We start from the raw sequence: 15928 nt of genomic DNA, 5'->3' as shown, positions 1-15928 counted from the left end.
TCCGGATGGGCAAGACACTCCTGTAACATTGTTGGTAAGTATTAGGGGAGCTGAGGCTGCACATGGAAGGCTCTTTATTTTAATGCATAGCATACAATTATATTTCTAAATAAAATAATGCTAAATACTTTTCAACAATTTCCAAAGAGTAGCAAAGCATGTTTCATAGCATAACATGTGATCTTCATTTAATGCCGTACCACACTGTATTGTCTGCAGACCATAATCAAATTTCATTACAGAGTGTACAAAGCACCTTAATAGATAGTCACACGTTCCATAGATGGGGCAATTGTTATGAAGAAATAAAAATGACACATCTGTATTTCAGAGACAGTAGTCAGACAAATAGCACAGTGGCTGGAGAGTATGTAAGCAGCTTGATTGGCAGCAATGTAAGATGGAGAGACAAGGCAAGTTTTTTAAATATAAAATAAAAATGGCAGTGATTATACTGAAATATTGTGGAGACATGCTGTAAATCATTTAAGCTTTTTATGTGGGTCTAATTTGAAGAGGGAGAGAATCAAGGAGGTTTTATTTTTAGCGAGAAATAAATATTACACTGATTATGTTAAAGACACAAATAAGAAGTATTACAGGGACATGATGAACATCCTGTAAGCCTTGGTGGTAGGCCTGTTTTAAAGAAGGAGAAATTAGGCATTTTTTGTCCAGAAATAGAAAATGCATTGGATTAAACCAGAGACAAGAGGCAGAAACCCTACAGAGACACACTGCACGCCATATAAGCTCTTCTAGTAGGCTGCATTTGAATATCGAGAGATCCTCAGAACAGAGGCAGGAAGAGGAGAACTTCCTTACCTTTGAAGGCCCCCTTCATCCAGACAGTTTTCCTGTGTGCCTGCCGATCACACAGGAAGAGGAGGAGGAGGAGGAGGAGGAGGATTGTGTCAGCATGGAGTTGGAGCCTATCACTCAGCATCACCAACAGTCTTCACGGGATCATTTACAGTCCGAAGAAACCCATGGACTTGTACGTGGCTGGGAGGAGGTGGCTGTGGATCAGGTCATCCTTAGTGACCCAGGGGACTCCAGACTGCATGCCTCAGCAAACCTACGATGCATGGCCTCCCTGATCCTGCAAAGCCCGCGGAAGGATTCTTGTATTCGTGGTATCAAGGAGAGGGATCATTACTGGCTGGCAACCCACGTTACAAGGCTAAGGTTGTGGACCTTATCTTGCCATCACAGAGGGAGCAGAGGATGAAACATCTTCGGGAGGCCTTGCAGAAAGGTTTGTGCAATGCGTTTCCAGAGCCTGGGAGGTTACAATTTCCTGGTCCTCCTGGACAACGTGTTGCTGAGGCTTCGGTCAGTCACAGAAGGAGCGGTGGAGAAGGTGGCCGTCTGACTGATGCATTCAGACAATTTTTTAGTCCGCAGCCCCAAGGTATGATCGGTTCCAGCAACCGTCACCAGCGTCTGATTTACATGGTGCAGGAATACCTAGGGGCAAGGTCAGACTTGGACACCTTTCGCACTGAAAATCCTCTGGGTTACTGGGTCTTGAGGATGGATCACTGGCCAGAGACTGCACAGTATGCAATTGAGCTACTGACCTGTCCTGCATCCAGCGTTCTTTCGGAATGCACATTCAGTGCTGCTGGAGGCTTTGTAACCAATCACAGGGTGCGCTTGTCCACCGAATTGGTCAAATTGGTCGATTGGATGACCTTCATAAAAATGAATCAGTCTTGGATCACCAGCTACCAAGCACCTGATGCTGATGTAACCAAATAATTTGTTTTTTGAATGTGAGATCCCTTCAATACTGCCTATGCTGATGCTGAGTGACTATCCTCTTCCTCCTCAATGTTCATGCAGTGGCTAAGGCCCAATTTTTCTGTCCCTGTTTAAAAGAAGCGTGTAATTACAATTTTTGATGCAATACTTTGCAGCAGGGCTCATTCCTGCGCTCCAACTAGAGTATCTGTGAGGGGTTGCAGTGTTGTGGCACCAGTGCCTAAGACCCAATTGTTCAGCCCCTGTTTAACAGGGGCATGTAATTACAATTCTTGATCTAATATTTCACAGCAGGGCCCATTCCAGTGCCCACCAAGAGTAACTGTGAGGGCTTACAGTGTTCTGGTACCACCAACATCTAAGACCCAATTATCTGCAGAGTATATAGGGCAGGCCCCTACTTTCAAACATCCAACTTACAAATGACTCCTACTCACAAATGGAAGGAGACAACAGGAAGTGAGATGAAATCTACCCCTAGGAAGGGAAATTCTCTCCTGTAAGAGTCAGTATGGGAAAGGGTGTCTCCTCCACTGATGCTTTATCACCAATCCTTGTTTCCCTAAAAAACCCCACATTTTCAAAATCCAATTTTTATTGGGACAGAAAGTGAGGTGAACTCTTCTAAAGAGGTGCACAGACAGCAAAACAAATGTTACAGGGGTGATAACCTTTCCCTATGTTTTCCAAAAAGCTTTAAAATAGATTTTTTGACTGGAGATACACTTACAGACTGTACCTGTTCCAAATTACAAACAGATTCTACATAAGAACAAACCTACACAGTCCCTGTCTTGTTTGCACCGCCTGTATACTGCTGTTCTGAGTAAATAGGGCCTGAGGTGCGGGGTTCCCCTTAATATCCACACAAGACCCAAAGGGGCTGGTAATGGACTGGGGGGGGGGGGCTACCCATGCCATTTGTCTCACTGATTTTCATCCATATTGCCGGAACCAGACATTACATTAAAGCCGCAAGCAGTTTTAAATGACTTTTATTCCTTTAAAAATGTAATATTGGCCACTTATACATCTTCCTGCCCAGATGAATTTTGAACTTTCAGCTCTGTCGCACTTTTGAATGACAATTGCGCGGTCATGCTGCACTGTATCCAAATGAAATTTTTATCATTTTGTTCCCACAAATAGAGCTTTCTTTTGGTGGTATTTGATCACCCCTGGGATTTTTATTTTCTGCTAAACAAATAGACCAAAATTTTTGAAAAAAAAATGTTTTTTTTTGTTTCAGTTACAAAACTTTGTAAATAAATAAGTTTTCTCCTTCACTGATGGGCACTGATGGGGCTGTACTGACAGGCACTGATAAGGCATATGGGCACCTATGATGTGGCACCAATGAAGTGGCATTGATGGGCACTGATATGTGGCACTGATAGGTGGCACTGATATGCGACACAGATAGGTGGCACAGATGGGCATGGATAGGTGGCACGGATGGGTATGGATAGGCGGCATGGATGGGCACTGATATGCAGAAAGGATGGGCACTGATAGGCGGCACGGATGGACACTGATAGGTGGCATTGTAGTGTAAAGTATTGTATGGATGCCTATTAGGGTCAAACAAAAATATATGACAATCAGTGATGCCCATTGTGGGCACTGATTGGCATCCATTGTGGGTACTGACTAGCATCCCTGGTGGTCTAGGGTGGCATACCTGGTGCTGAGCATCCCTGGTGGTAAAGTGTGGGCATCCTCGGGGGGCTGCGCTGATAATCGATCAGCACAGACCCTCCCTGTCAGAAGAGAAGCCGATCGGCTCTCCTCTACTCACATCTGACAGACGCGAGTGAGGAAAAGCCGATCAATGGCTCTTCCAATTTACTCTGTGATCAGGCGTGATTGGACACGGCTGATCTCATGGTAAAGAGTCTCCGTAGGAGACTTTTTACCAAGATCGTAGTTGCGGTGTGTCAGACTGACACACCGCAACAACGATCGCCGCCATGAGCGCTCTCCAGGGGCGCGCCACGGCTCAATATCCTGAGGACGTCACATGACGCCCAGTCAGGATATTGAAACCACTTTGCCATTGTCATTCTGCTATATGGTGGGCGGCAAGTGGTTAAATGACTTTTATTACTTTAGAACTTTTATTTTGTGCAGGGACAGTTCTAAGCATGGGAAAGATGCGCCCCTTCACAGGCATACTATAGACACCCCCCAAGTACAACATTTAAAGGAATATTACACTTTTATTGTTTCATGTTAATCATTATTAAATTCACTGCTCCCGAAAAAATGACCGTTTTCAAAACTTTTGTTTGCATTGATCCATGTCCCCTGGGGCAGTACCCGGGTCCCCAAACACTTTTTAGGACAATAACTTAGATATTAGCCTTTAAAATTCGCACTTTTGATTTCTCACATTCGAGTCCCATAGACTTTAACGGGGTTCGAAAGTTTGTGCGACTATCCGTCTGTGCGCAAGTTCTGGTGCGAACCGAACCCGGGGGTGTTCGGCTCATCCTTACCCTCTACCCAAAACTGTATTACAGTATAAACTTTCATTAAAATTATTTCATCATCTTCCAAACACGAGTCCCTTTGTGTCAACATGCTTGTTTCTAAAGACCCAAAGCTCCTCCCACCAACTTCCTGTTGCACACCTGAACAGGAAATGGGGGGGGGAAGCATTGTTTGTACTGCAAGCTATTCAATCCAAACCTCAGCTCTACCAATACAAGCCTCACAACAATGAATTGCCCTCTGAGGAACTCCAAAATATCTCAAAACACACAGCGCTAGAAGCACAAAAAACCTCACAGTTAAAGCTAGTCTTGTCATCCGGTGAAATTCAGTGCAAAGTAGAGATTTCACTCAAAACCAAAATTCAATACAGAAAACGCAATAGCTCTACTGAAAAGTATGTAAAAAGTACAAAAATAGAATTCACTTAAAAGGAAATGGCGCCTTAAACCACGTCTCTATAAACCAAAATAGCAATTCCACCCAAACACAGCGGATACTGAAAATCAAGACATGGCCACATGGTGACTACTACAAGAAAAGCCAGGCCACGACAAAATGGTGGACGTGTGCAATTCGTTTCGTATAAATCGAAAATTCGTATGAATTTCCAAAAATTTGTACATTCGTAAGAATCCGACATATGAATTGTTATGCATACAAATTTTGTACGAAATACGAAATTTCGTATACGAGCTTTGGATCCAAATTCCGTTACAACAGAATCGGACAGAATGTTCGTTAACTACGATTATTCGTTATGATGAAGTTACCCCAGGAAGTCAGCACAGCACAGGGATGGTGGGAACCCCTCATAATGGACACACAGCGGGTGTACAGACCTAGGAACTCAGCACAGGGATGGTGGGAACCCCTCATAATGGGCACAGCGGGTGTACAGACCTGGGAACTCAGCACAGGGATGATAGGAACCCCTCATAATGGACACAGCGGGTGTACAGACCAGGGAACTCAGCACAGGGATGGTGGGAAACCCTCATAATGGGGACCTGGGAACTCAGCACAGGGATGGTGGGAATCCCTCATAATGGGGACCTGGGAACTCAGCACAGGGATGGTGGGAACTCCTCATAATGGGCACAGCGGGTGTACAGACCCGGGAACTCAGCACAGGGATGGTGGGACCCCTCATAATGGGCACAGCGGGTGTACAGACCCGGGAACTCAGCACAGGGATGGTGGGACCCCTCATAATGGACACAGCGGGTGTACAGACCTGGGAACTCAGCACAGGGATGGTGGGAACCCCTCATAATGGGGACCTGGGAACTCAGCACAGGGATGGTGGAAACCCCTCATAATGGGCACAGCAGGTGTACAGACCTGGGAACTCAGCACAGGGATGGTGGGAACCCCTCATAATGGGCATAGCGGGTGTACAGACCCGGGAACTCAGCACAGAGTTGGTGGGAACCCCTCATAATGCGCACATCAGGTGTACAGACCTGGGAACTCAGCAGAGGGATGGTGGGAACCCCTCATAATGGGGACCTGGGAACTGAGCACAGGGATGGTGGGAACCCCTCATAATGGACACAGCGGGTGTACAGACTCGGGAACTCAGCACAGGGATGATGGGAACCCCTCATAATGGACACAGCGGGTGTACAGATCCGGGAACTCAGCACAGGGATGGTGGGAGCCCCTCATAATGGGCACAGCAGGCGTACAGACCCGGGAACTCAGCACAGGGATGGTGGGAACCCCTCATAATGATAAATTCATCACAACGAACATTCGTTATTTTTTTTAAAAAAAATACGAATCTAACGAAAATTTGTATTTTGTACGAATCCAAATTGAATTTCTGACATGAATTGCGAAATACAATTTTTTTTAATACAAAACGGAACGAAGCAAAATTACTTTTTTGACGGCGCACATGTCTACAAAATGGCGCATTTTCCCGCCAAAACCCAAATTTCTTTGCTTAGCTACACAAACTACTGCTCACAAAACACATTTGAGATACCACATGAACATTTACAAACATTTTAGGAAACCGTGACAAACCAGGATTTCTCCCTACAAAAACTGAGACATCAAAATGAACACTTATCTCTAGACACACTTTAGGCTTTATGTCAGTTAGGGCCCATACTAAAATATAGGCATATTTACCTAAACAATATGGGGTGGCACAGTGGTGTAGTGGTTAGCACTCTCACCTAGCAGTAAAAAAGGGTCGCTGGTTTGAATCCCAACCATGACACTACCTGCCTGGTCTCTGCATGCTCTCCTTGTGCCTGCGTGGGTCTCCTCCCAGCACTCCAGTTTCCTCCCACACTCCAAAGACATGCTGGTAGGCCAACTGGCTTCCATCCAAAATTGACCCTAGTATATGAAAGCAAGCCGGGGACCCCGGACTGTGGGCTCCCTGAGGGCAGGGACCGACGTGAGCGTGAGCAAACCGTTGTTACTATATGGGCACCTTAAACAAATATGAGCATCTTAATGAGACACAATGCACAGGGATAGGGACAACCGCAGACCCACACCCTGCACTCACTCAGGTCAAACTGGATGGACTGGTGTCTCCACTCAACCCCACCAACCATGTAACTATGTAATATATCCATAAACGCCAAAGTTACATAAAACATGAAATAAAACGTCTTAACCATACACTCCTGTCCCAAGTACCACACAATATTTGGCTCTGGGAGTTAGAAGTTCAACAGAGCTCCCCCCATGCTGGCTTCCTAGAACCACCAAGACCCCCCGCAGGGTGTAAACAGCTCCTATTGTAATGGGACAACAATGCATGGAGAGCGAGGCGGAATTTTACATTTAGATTCTCTTTCTCTGCGCGCTCTCCGTGGCTTGCCTCTCATCGGAAAATGCATCCGACAAACTGAGCATGCCCAGTCGATACGTCATGCCAGCTGATCGGGATATCAGCTGAAGTGACGTACCGTGTATGCATATGATACATTTGCTGGGAGTTGCCTACCACCTGATCTATCCCATAGTTTGTAGACACTTTAACATTTCTGCAAACCAATCAATTCACACTTATTGAGATTTTTTTTTTTTTTACCAAAATCATGTAGCAGAATACATATTAGCCTAAATTGATGAAGAAATTTGATTTTTAAAATCTTTTTATTGGAAGTGTTTTATAACAAAAAGTAAAAATTACCTGTAAAAAAACTTTTTCTTGGAGTACATCATGGGACACAGGGCACAGTAGTAATTACTATGTGGTGTGGGTATATAGGCACCTTCAGGTGATGGACACTGGTATACCCAATACAGGAAGTTCACTCCCTATATAACCCCTCCTACTACCAGGAGTGCCTCAGTTTTTGTAGCAAAGCAATATACTTAAACCCAAGAAAGAGGGGAAGGACCTCTGTGTCCCATGATGTACTCCAAGAAAAGGATTTTACAGGTAAGCTGTTATAAAAATACTATTTCCTTTATCGTACATCATGGGACACAGAGCACCATAGTAATTACTATGTGGTGTGGGTATATAGGCACCTTCAGGTGATGGACACTGCTATACCCAATACAGGAAGTTCACTCCCTATATAACCCCTCCTACTACCAGGAGTGCCTCAGTTTTTGTAGCAAAGCAATATACTTAAACCCCAGAAAGAGGGGAAGGACCTTTGTGTCCCATGATGTACTCCAAGAAAAGGATTTTACAGGTAAGCTGTTATAAAAATCCTATTTTCTTTATCGTACATCATGGGACACAGAGCACCATAGTAATTACTATGGGGGAAGTCCCATGCTTTGCTATTTGAGGGGAGGGAGAGACAACCCGTAGGGCACCCCCAGACTTGGGGATCTATACTGCTGCCTGCAGCACACTGCGCCCAAAGGTGATATCCTCATGCCTTCTTACCCCACCTCATAAAACTTGGTGAATGTATGTACTGAAGACCACCTGATAAAACTTGGTGAATGTATGTACAGAAGACCACCTGATAAAACTTGGTGAATGTATGTACTGAAGACCACCTGATAAAACTTGGTGAATGTATATACTGAAGACCACCTGATAAAACTTGGTGAATGTATGTACTGAAGACCCCCTGATAAAACTTGGTGAATGTATGTACTGAAGACCACCTGATAAAACTTGGTGAATGTATGTACTGAAGACCCCCTGATAAAACTTGGTGAATGTATGTACAGAAGACCACCTGATAAAACTTGTACAGAAGACCACCTGATAAAACTTGGTGAATGTATGTACTGAAGACCACCTGATAAAACGTGGTGAATGTATGTACTGAAGACCCCCTGATAAAACTTGGTGAATGTATGTACAGAAGACCACCTGATAAAACTTGGTGAATGTATGTACTGAAGACCACCTGATAAAACTTGGTGAATGTATGTACAGAAGACCACCTGATAAAACTTGGTGAATGTATGTACTGAAGACCACCTGATAAAACTTGGTGAATGTATGTACAGAAGACCACCTGATAAAACTTGGTGAATGTATGTACTGAAGACCCCCTGATAAAACTTGGTGAATGTATGTACTGAAGACCAAGTTGCGGCCTTACAGACCTGAGCCATGGAGGCTTGGTGATGCACTGCCCAAGAAGCACTAACCGTCCTGGTAGAGTGCGCTTTGACTTGAAAAGGTGGAATCTTACCCTTTAAATCATAAGTCTGAATTATAACTTGCCAAATCCACTTAGCGACAGTGGATTTTCACGCTGCCTGTCCTTTCTTTGGACACTCTGGCAGTACAAATAAGACATCAGTCTTCCGAATCTGAGCAGTCGTCTTTAAATAGACTTTGACCGCTCTCACCACATCAAGACAATGTAGTGACTTCTCTTCCCTGGAACATGGTTTTGGAAAAAAACGATGGCAGGACAATATCTTGGTTCAGGTGAACACCTGAGACCACTTTTGGCAAAAAAATTTGGACGAAAGCGCAACACCACTCTGTCCTCATGAATAATCAAGTATGGTTCTTTACAAGAAAGAGCAGCCAATTCTGAAACCCTCCTTGCTAAGCATATAGCAACCAATATAAAAAAATATATAAAAAATGGGTTACCCTTGGCAGCAATGAGAAACACGGATAGATATATAAAATGATTTTATTAATCAAAAAAACATTGTAGCCATCATAAGTTAAAATTCAAGCTCTGGTACATGTTGTTTGAACACATAAATGGATGGAAATACATACATCGCTTAGTACATGAATTATGAAAACAATTACAGCAATTAATGTTCACATGTAATATTTACCAATTCCACCGATTCGTTAATTCAAGCAGAGGCTTTCATTTGGGTGTGTGAAAAAGGCCTACACTTTCTCTGAGGGTAATCCTGGGCCTGCTGCCGTGATGTTCCTACCACTCATCCCGCCCACTGGAAATGGGGGGGGGGGGGGGAGGAAAGAGAAGGGGGAGTTTCACGGAGGTATAAAAAAAATCACAGACTTACAAGAAATGACAGCAGGCCTGGACTGGGACAAAAAATAGGCCCGGGCATTTTAGATTGAGCAGCTAACTTTTCCAGGGACCGGGGGGGGGGGGGGATCGGTAGACATTTGTGGGAGTGGCTGGTGTCGGCCCTCCACACTCTAATGTGCAGGGACACTGTGATATAAAGGGAACTGTACTAAAAAGGGCAGTCCCCTTTATATTACAGTGTCCCAGTCCTATTGTGGCCATACAATGCCAGTACTGTCTGTCTCCTATTGTGCCCACGGCACAGTGACACTGACCTGCTCTCTTTCTGGCAGTGCGGTAGAGCGTGGCTCTCTCTCTGGTGGTGTGGTACAGCGTGGCTCCCTCTGATGGTGCGGGTACAGGGTGGCTCTCTCTAGTGGTGCGGGTACAGCGTGGCTCTCTCTGGTGGTGTGGTGCAGCGTGGCTCTCTCTGGTGGTGCAGTGCAGCGTGGCTCTCTCTCTAGTGGTGCGGATACAGCGTGGCTCTCTCTAGTGGTGCGGTGCAGCGTGGCTCCCTCTGGTGGTGTGGTGCAGCGTGGCTCTCTCTCTAGTGGTGCAGATACAGCGTGGCTCTCTAGTGGTGTGGGTACAGCGTGGCTCTCTCTAGTTGTGTGGGTACAGCGTGGCTCTCTCTGGTGGTGTGGGTACAGCGTTGCTCTCTCTCTGGTGGTGCGGGTTCTCTCTCTGCTGGTACGGGTACAGCGCGGCTCTCTTTCTGGTGGTGTGGGTACAGCATAGCTCTCTCTCTGGTGGTGCGGGTACAGAGTGTCTCTCTCTCTCTCTGGTGGTGCTGGGACTATTAGTTCCCCCAGCACAGTCCTCTCTTTCGTTTTCCATGTCTCCTGTAGTAGCTGCTACAAGCACTCCTCAGCTTGTTTCTGGGTTTTCTCTTTCACCCCAGCAGAGTGCTTGCTGGGGACTGTAGTCTGCTCCCTGCTGAGACCGATGGTGCCATGTATCTCTGGGACTACATTTCCCATGATGCCCCTCTAGTTGCTTCTGATTGGCCCTCTGTTTTGTCCAATGGGGAAGGAAAACGAACAGACAGGAAAGCCTCCTCTTCCCCTGCTGCCGACATGAGAAGGGGAGGGGGAGCGAGGGGGGAATATTGTGACAGCAGCCTGCAGCTCTCCCCACCATGCGGACGCCCATGGCTGGAGGAGGAGAGCGGAACTGTCAGCGCGGCTCTGAGGCTGAGCTGTGTGTGAGAGAGACACACAGCTCAGCCCATGCAGCCGCCAGTTCCGCATGACACAGGCAAGGCCGCATGGCGGTAGGCAAGTGGCGGTCGTGGCCTGTGTTACCCATGATCAGGCCGCAGTCGCCGCTTACCTCCCGTTGTGCGGCCTGATCATCAACAGGCCACGGAGCGGGCGGCCTCCGGCCCACCGGGCAAATTCCCGGTCTGCCCTAGGGCCAGTCCGGGCCTGAATGACAGTATATGGAGTTTCAAACAAACCAAGTTAAGAACAAAAATATATAAATAAGTGCAGCGCTTCTAGGCACCTAAGTGAATAAGTGTAAGTATAATAGAAGTGAAAATAATTAAATAACAATGGCCAAGAGTCCACTAAAGTCCAAATGAGGTGAAGACAATCGTCATGAGCTTCAAAGTGATGTGTTTAGGACTTCTGGAGAAATCAGATGACATTCCTGGAAAAATGACTCTCAACCTTCTCAGACCTCAAAAACTTCTTGAGAACGGATTATAGGACAAAACAAAAAATTGGATACACTTACCAGATAAGTTGGACACATCCACCATATAGTAGTGTGTCGTAAGGGCTTGTAGGGGGCTCCAATGCCACCCAAGATGCAACACGCCAAATGGTGATTCCCCTTGGAATTCCTTGTAGTCTCCATTTGGAGGAAGCGGATGAGCCTTCCGAGCCGTGGATAGCAGTAGTATAGGTAACATCCCGGTCCATGCCTGCTGGACCATGAGTCAGTGGTAATATGCACCTTACCACTGACTGCCCTGTTCAGCGAGGCCAAAACATTGCCTTCCACAAGCTGGTAGAGAGCCGGAATCGCCTTCTGTGAAAAAAAGTAGCGTTTGGGAAGCTGCCAATGAGGTACCGCACATTCCACAAATTCACGGAAGGGGGCAGAGTCTACCAGCTGAAAAGGCAGCAGTTGGAGTGCTAGCAATTTATCCAAGCTAGCATTCAGCCGCTGGGCATGTGGATGGCTGGGACCAAATTTCTTTTGCCGATTTAGCAACTGGGGTAGGGAAATTTGCCTGGTACAATCGGACGTTGGTGTAGCGATAGCAGATTGCCCGCAAGTACTTGGCAAACCTAATTCTACACCTTCATTACTCTCAGTGCAGGTTTTTGAGAGAACTGAAGGTGTAGTGGAGTTGGAGATCCCAGCTGATGAGGAGCAAGGAGAGGTCCGTTCTTTGGTTTGGGTCTTTTAACCACTACAATACCGGGCACTTTCACCCCTTTCCTTCCCAGACCAATTTTCAGCTTTCAGCACTGTCACACTTTCAATAAAAATTGCGCGGTCATGCTACGCTGTACCCAAATTAAATTTTTATAATTTTGTTCACACAAATAGAGCTTTATTTTGGTGGTATTTATTCACGACTCAGTTTTTTTATTTTTTGCGATATAAGCAAAAAAAGAGTGTAAATTTTGAAAAAATCCCCAATATTTTCTTCTTTCTATTTTAAAAGAAATCCAATAAAATTGAATTTTGTCATAAATTTAAGCCAAAATGTATTCTACTACATGTTTTTGGGGAAAAAAATTCTGTTAAGTGTATAATAATTGGTTTGTGTGATCACGAACATATGCAAATGATCATGTGCAGATGTGTGCAGGTGATCACGGACATATGTGTGCAGATAATCACTGGGACATGTGATTTTAGTGGGACATATGTGGGGTACATGTGTTTTTATTATTTGGGGACATGTGTTTTTATTATTTGTGGACATGTGTGTTATGGGGACATTGTGTGAGGACATGTGTGTTTTTCACTAGATTGGTGATCAGTGAGTAAAAAGCTGTAAAAAAAACAGCTCATACTCACTGATCACCAGCTGGCGTCAGCGATCCGCTCTCCTCTCCTCAGCGACAACTTCCGTGTGAGGAGAGGAGAGCCGAATTGCCTAGCAACCGGCTGATTGTTTACATCACATGACGGCTGTGATTGGAATGGCCGTCATGTGATCAGGAGGGCCAATCACAGAACCCTCCTTCCGATCAGTGTCCGGGTGACACCAGCGCATCGGGATCATGCTGCTGTGCAGGCACGCGCGATCCCCCTCCTTCTGAAGGACGTTCCTGAACGTCCAGTCAGAAGGAGAGAGCTCCCACTCAGCCGTATATATACATTGGCAGGGTGGGAAGTAAAGTACGCTTGCCAACAGACTGCATGGGAGTTCGACATATGTCTGGTCAAGCTTGTGGTGCCCAAGCGGCTGCTGTTTTGGCCACGCTTGATACGCTTTAAACATATGTTGCAAACAGCAACAGTGCGATCTGCTGCACATGTCTCAAAAAAAGGCACACACCAAAGAACTTTTGGAAAACGCATGGAGTCAGCAGCGCCCTGCACATGCAGAGCTCTGCAGTGTGTTGCAGTTGGTTGGCTACCCTTAAGCTGGCCCCTGGAGGGCATCCTGTCTCGTTGGAGATGTGCCTCCTCCTCCTCCTCTCTCCTATCAGGCACCCACGTAGAGTCAGTGACCTCATCATCCCCTCCCTCCTCGTCACTGGAGAAAACCTGGCAGTATGCTGCAGCTGGAGGAACATGACTGCCAGTTTGTTGTCCTTCTTGGGCACCCCATCTCTCTGCGCTCACGTTACTGCTTTGCTTAAGCTGGATACCATCATTGGAGCCTTCAAAACACTGTGCATCCGACTGCAGGTTGTACCCAACACTGTGGTCTGGGGGACTCCTCCGTGCATGATGGTAGGGCTAGGGAAGGAGTAACTGATGACCTGGAGCCAATGGAATAGGCCGATTTGGCAGCTGCATTGGCAGCCAAAGTACTCTGAGCCTGGTGACACAGGATGAGGAGGATGAGGACGGCTTGGTTATCCACTGAACTAACTCTTCGGCATGCTGTGGTTCAACACTGCCAGCTGCCAAAAAAAAGGACAAGCGGGCCCCACGGCCATGTGCTGAGGATGCACCGTGTCCTTTACTAGCAATGTTGGCTGTAGACACAGAGCCTGCTTGCCCTCTTTTAGTGGCCTGTGAGCGTCTGCCTCTCCTTGTTGGCCTTCCAGACATACTGTGTTTGATGTATTTGTAATGTATTTGAATAGGTGCACCAGGAATGGCCTGTAGTGAGATGTAGCGGCACAAAGCTGGGATGTGTATATATATATATATATATATATATATATATATATATATATATATATATATATATATATATATTGTGTGTATATATATATATATACTGAATATACTACAGCTAACTGAATCAACTGCATGCCTGTTGTATATTAGGAACAGAACAACAGGAACGGTCTGCAGTGAGATCTAGCTAAACTGAATACAGTATACTGAATATACTGCAGATATCTGAATCATCTGCCAGCCTGTAGTAAATTAGGAACAGAATAACAGGAACAGTCTGCAGTGAGATCTAGCTGCAAAGGATACAGTACTGAATATACTGCAGCTAACTGAATCAACTGCCTGCCTGTAGTATATTAGGAAGAGAGCAACAAGAACGGTCTGCAATGAGATCTAGCTAAACTGGATACGGTATACTGAATATACTGCAGCTAACTGAGGTAAACCGCTTGCCTGTAGTATATTAGAAACTAGCTAAACTGTATACAGTATATATATATATATATATATATATATATATATATATATATATATATAAAAATATATATATATATATATATGGAATGTGTGTGTGTATATTAGGAACAGAACAACAGGAACGGTTGGATACTGGTCGGCGCAATTAGCACTGTTTTATAAGTAGAGAGAAAAATAAAAGGGTTTTAAAAGTTTTAAAGTTTAGAGGAGAGGGATCCATTGAGATTGGATGGAACAATGCCTTCTAATAGCCTTTGTACAGTGTATTGTTTGCATGTGTTCTTCTCTTTCAGGATTCACCAATGAGCATCTATCAAGCTGCCAGAGAATGGGTGGTTTAGATAGATAGTTTTGGGTGGTAATCTTTGCTGTATGATAATTCTGTTTTTAACAATGTCTTCACACATACTGGAAAGTTTATTATTTTCCTTCCTTTCTCCCTTTCCTACCCCCAACGTTCAGCTATGCGTTTTTCAAAGTTAAGGTCATACCTAAACTGCAATTTGGTTTGGATACAATTGTCTAAATTTGGACTTCAGCATCAGTCTGATTAGACTGTGAGATGTTCAGCCTGGCCACAGGGGGCATTGTCTCTTCTGGTAGGCATGGAACTATGGTCTGGTTAGGTGCTTAAGTTACTCTCTCTCGGAGCCCGCCCAGTGGGAGTGGCGCTCTTGCTGTGCTTTCTGGGAGAAGGTATTTAAAATGCCGACATCACGTGGTTCGGGGTTCCGATCCAGAATGATGTACTGACTTCATGGTCCTGGTCCTCCTGACCAGCCCCCAGGAAGGCTATGGCCTGGGGTGCGGATCCATCCGATCTTGATGTCTCAAGGCTGGCTAGCCCGAGGCAAGGAAACTAAAGGAGGATTCTGAGGTGGTTGGGTGCCGTCTCCGGTTTGGGAGAGACCCAGTGACTTCAAGCATTCCAGTGGAGGACTCTTCAGTGGAGGACTCTTCAGAAGAAGACCACGTACGGGTTGGTTTCTTAGTAAGAGCCTGGGAGGGCTGAAGTACCCAAGAGAATCCAGTCTCGTAGATATCGCCAAGCTGGCTGAAAGATCCAGGTATCCTACGAGTGTTCTTCGAATTTAGTTTCCCTACGTGTTCTACAAAAACATCTGTGGCAGAGACATTATCTTGTATGTTCTACAACAACGTCTGTGGCAGAGACTTGTTCCTGAGTAAGCACCTTGTTGGCTGCTAGACCTTGTGAGAGAGGGACTGTCCAACTTGAGTGATCATCCAGTTGCGAATGGCTATTCTCTGGATGCAGTCAAAGTAAGCAAGTTCTTCAACATTGACTTTGACACTAAGAGAACCTGAACTTCCTTTCCAACCCTCTGATCCCAATTTAACAGACTGTTCATTGTCTATGTTTTGCAAATAAAATCCAGTCAAGTGGATCT

The sequence above is a fragment of the Lithobates pipiens genome, unplaced genomic scaffold (genome assembly GCF_037356315.1).
Source record: "Lithobates pipiens isolate NorthernLeopardFrog02 unplaced genomic scaffold, aLitPip1_a1.2 Scaffold_8, whole genome shotgun sequence".
Taxonomy (NCBI): Eukaryota; Metazoa; Chordata; class Amphibia; order Anura; family Ranidae; genus Lithobates; species Lithobates pipiens.
Note: the sequence above shows the minus strand (reverse complement) of the source record.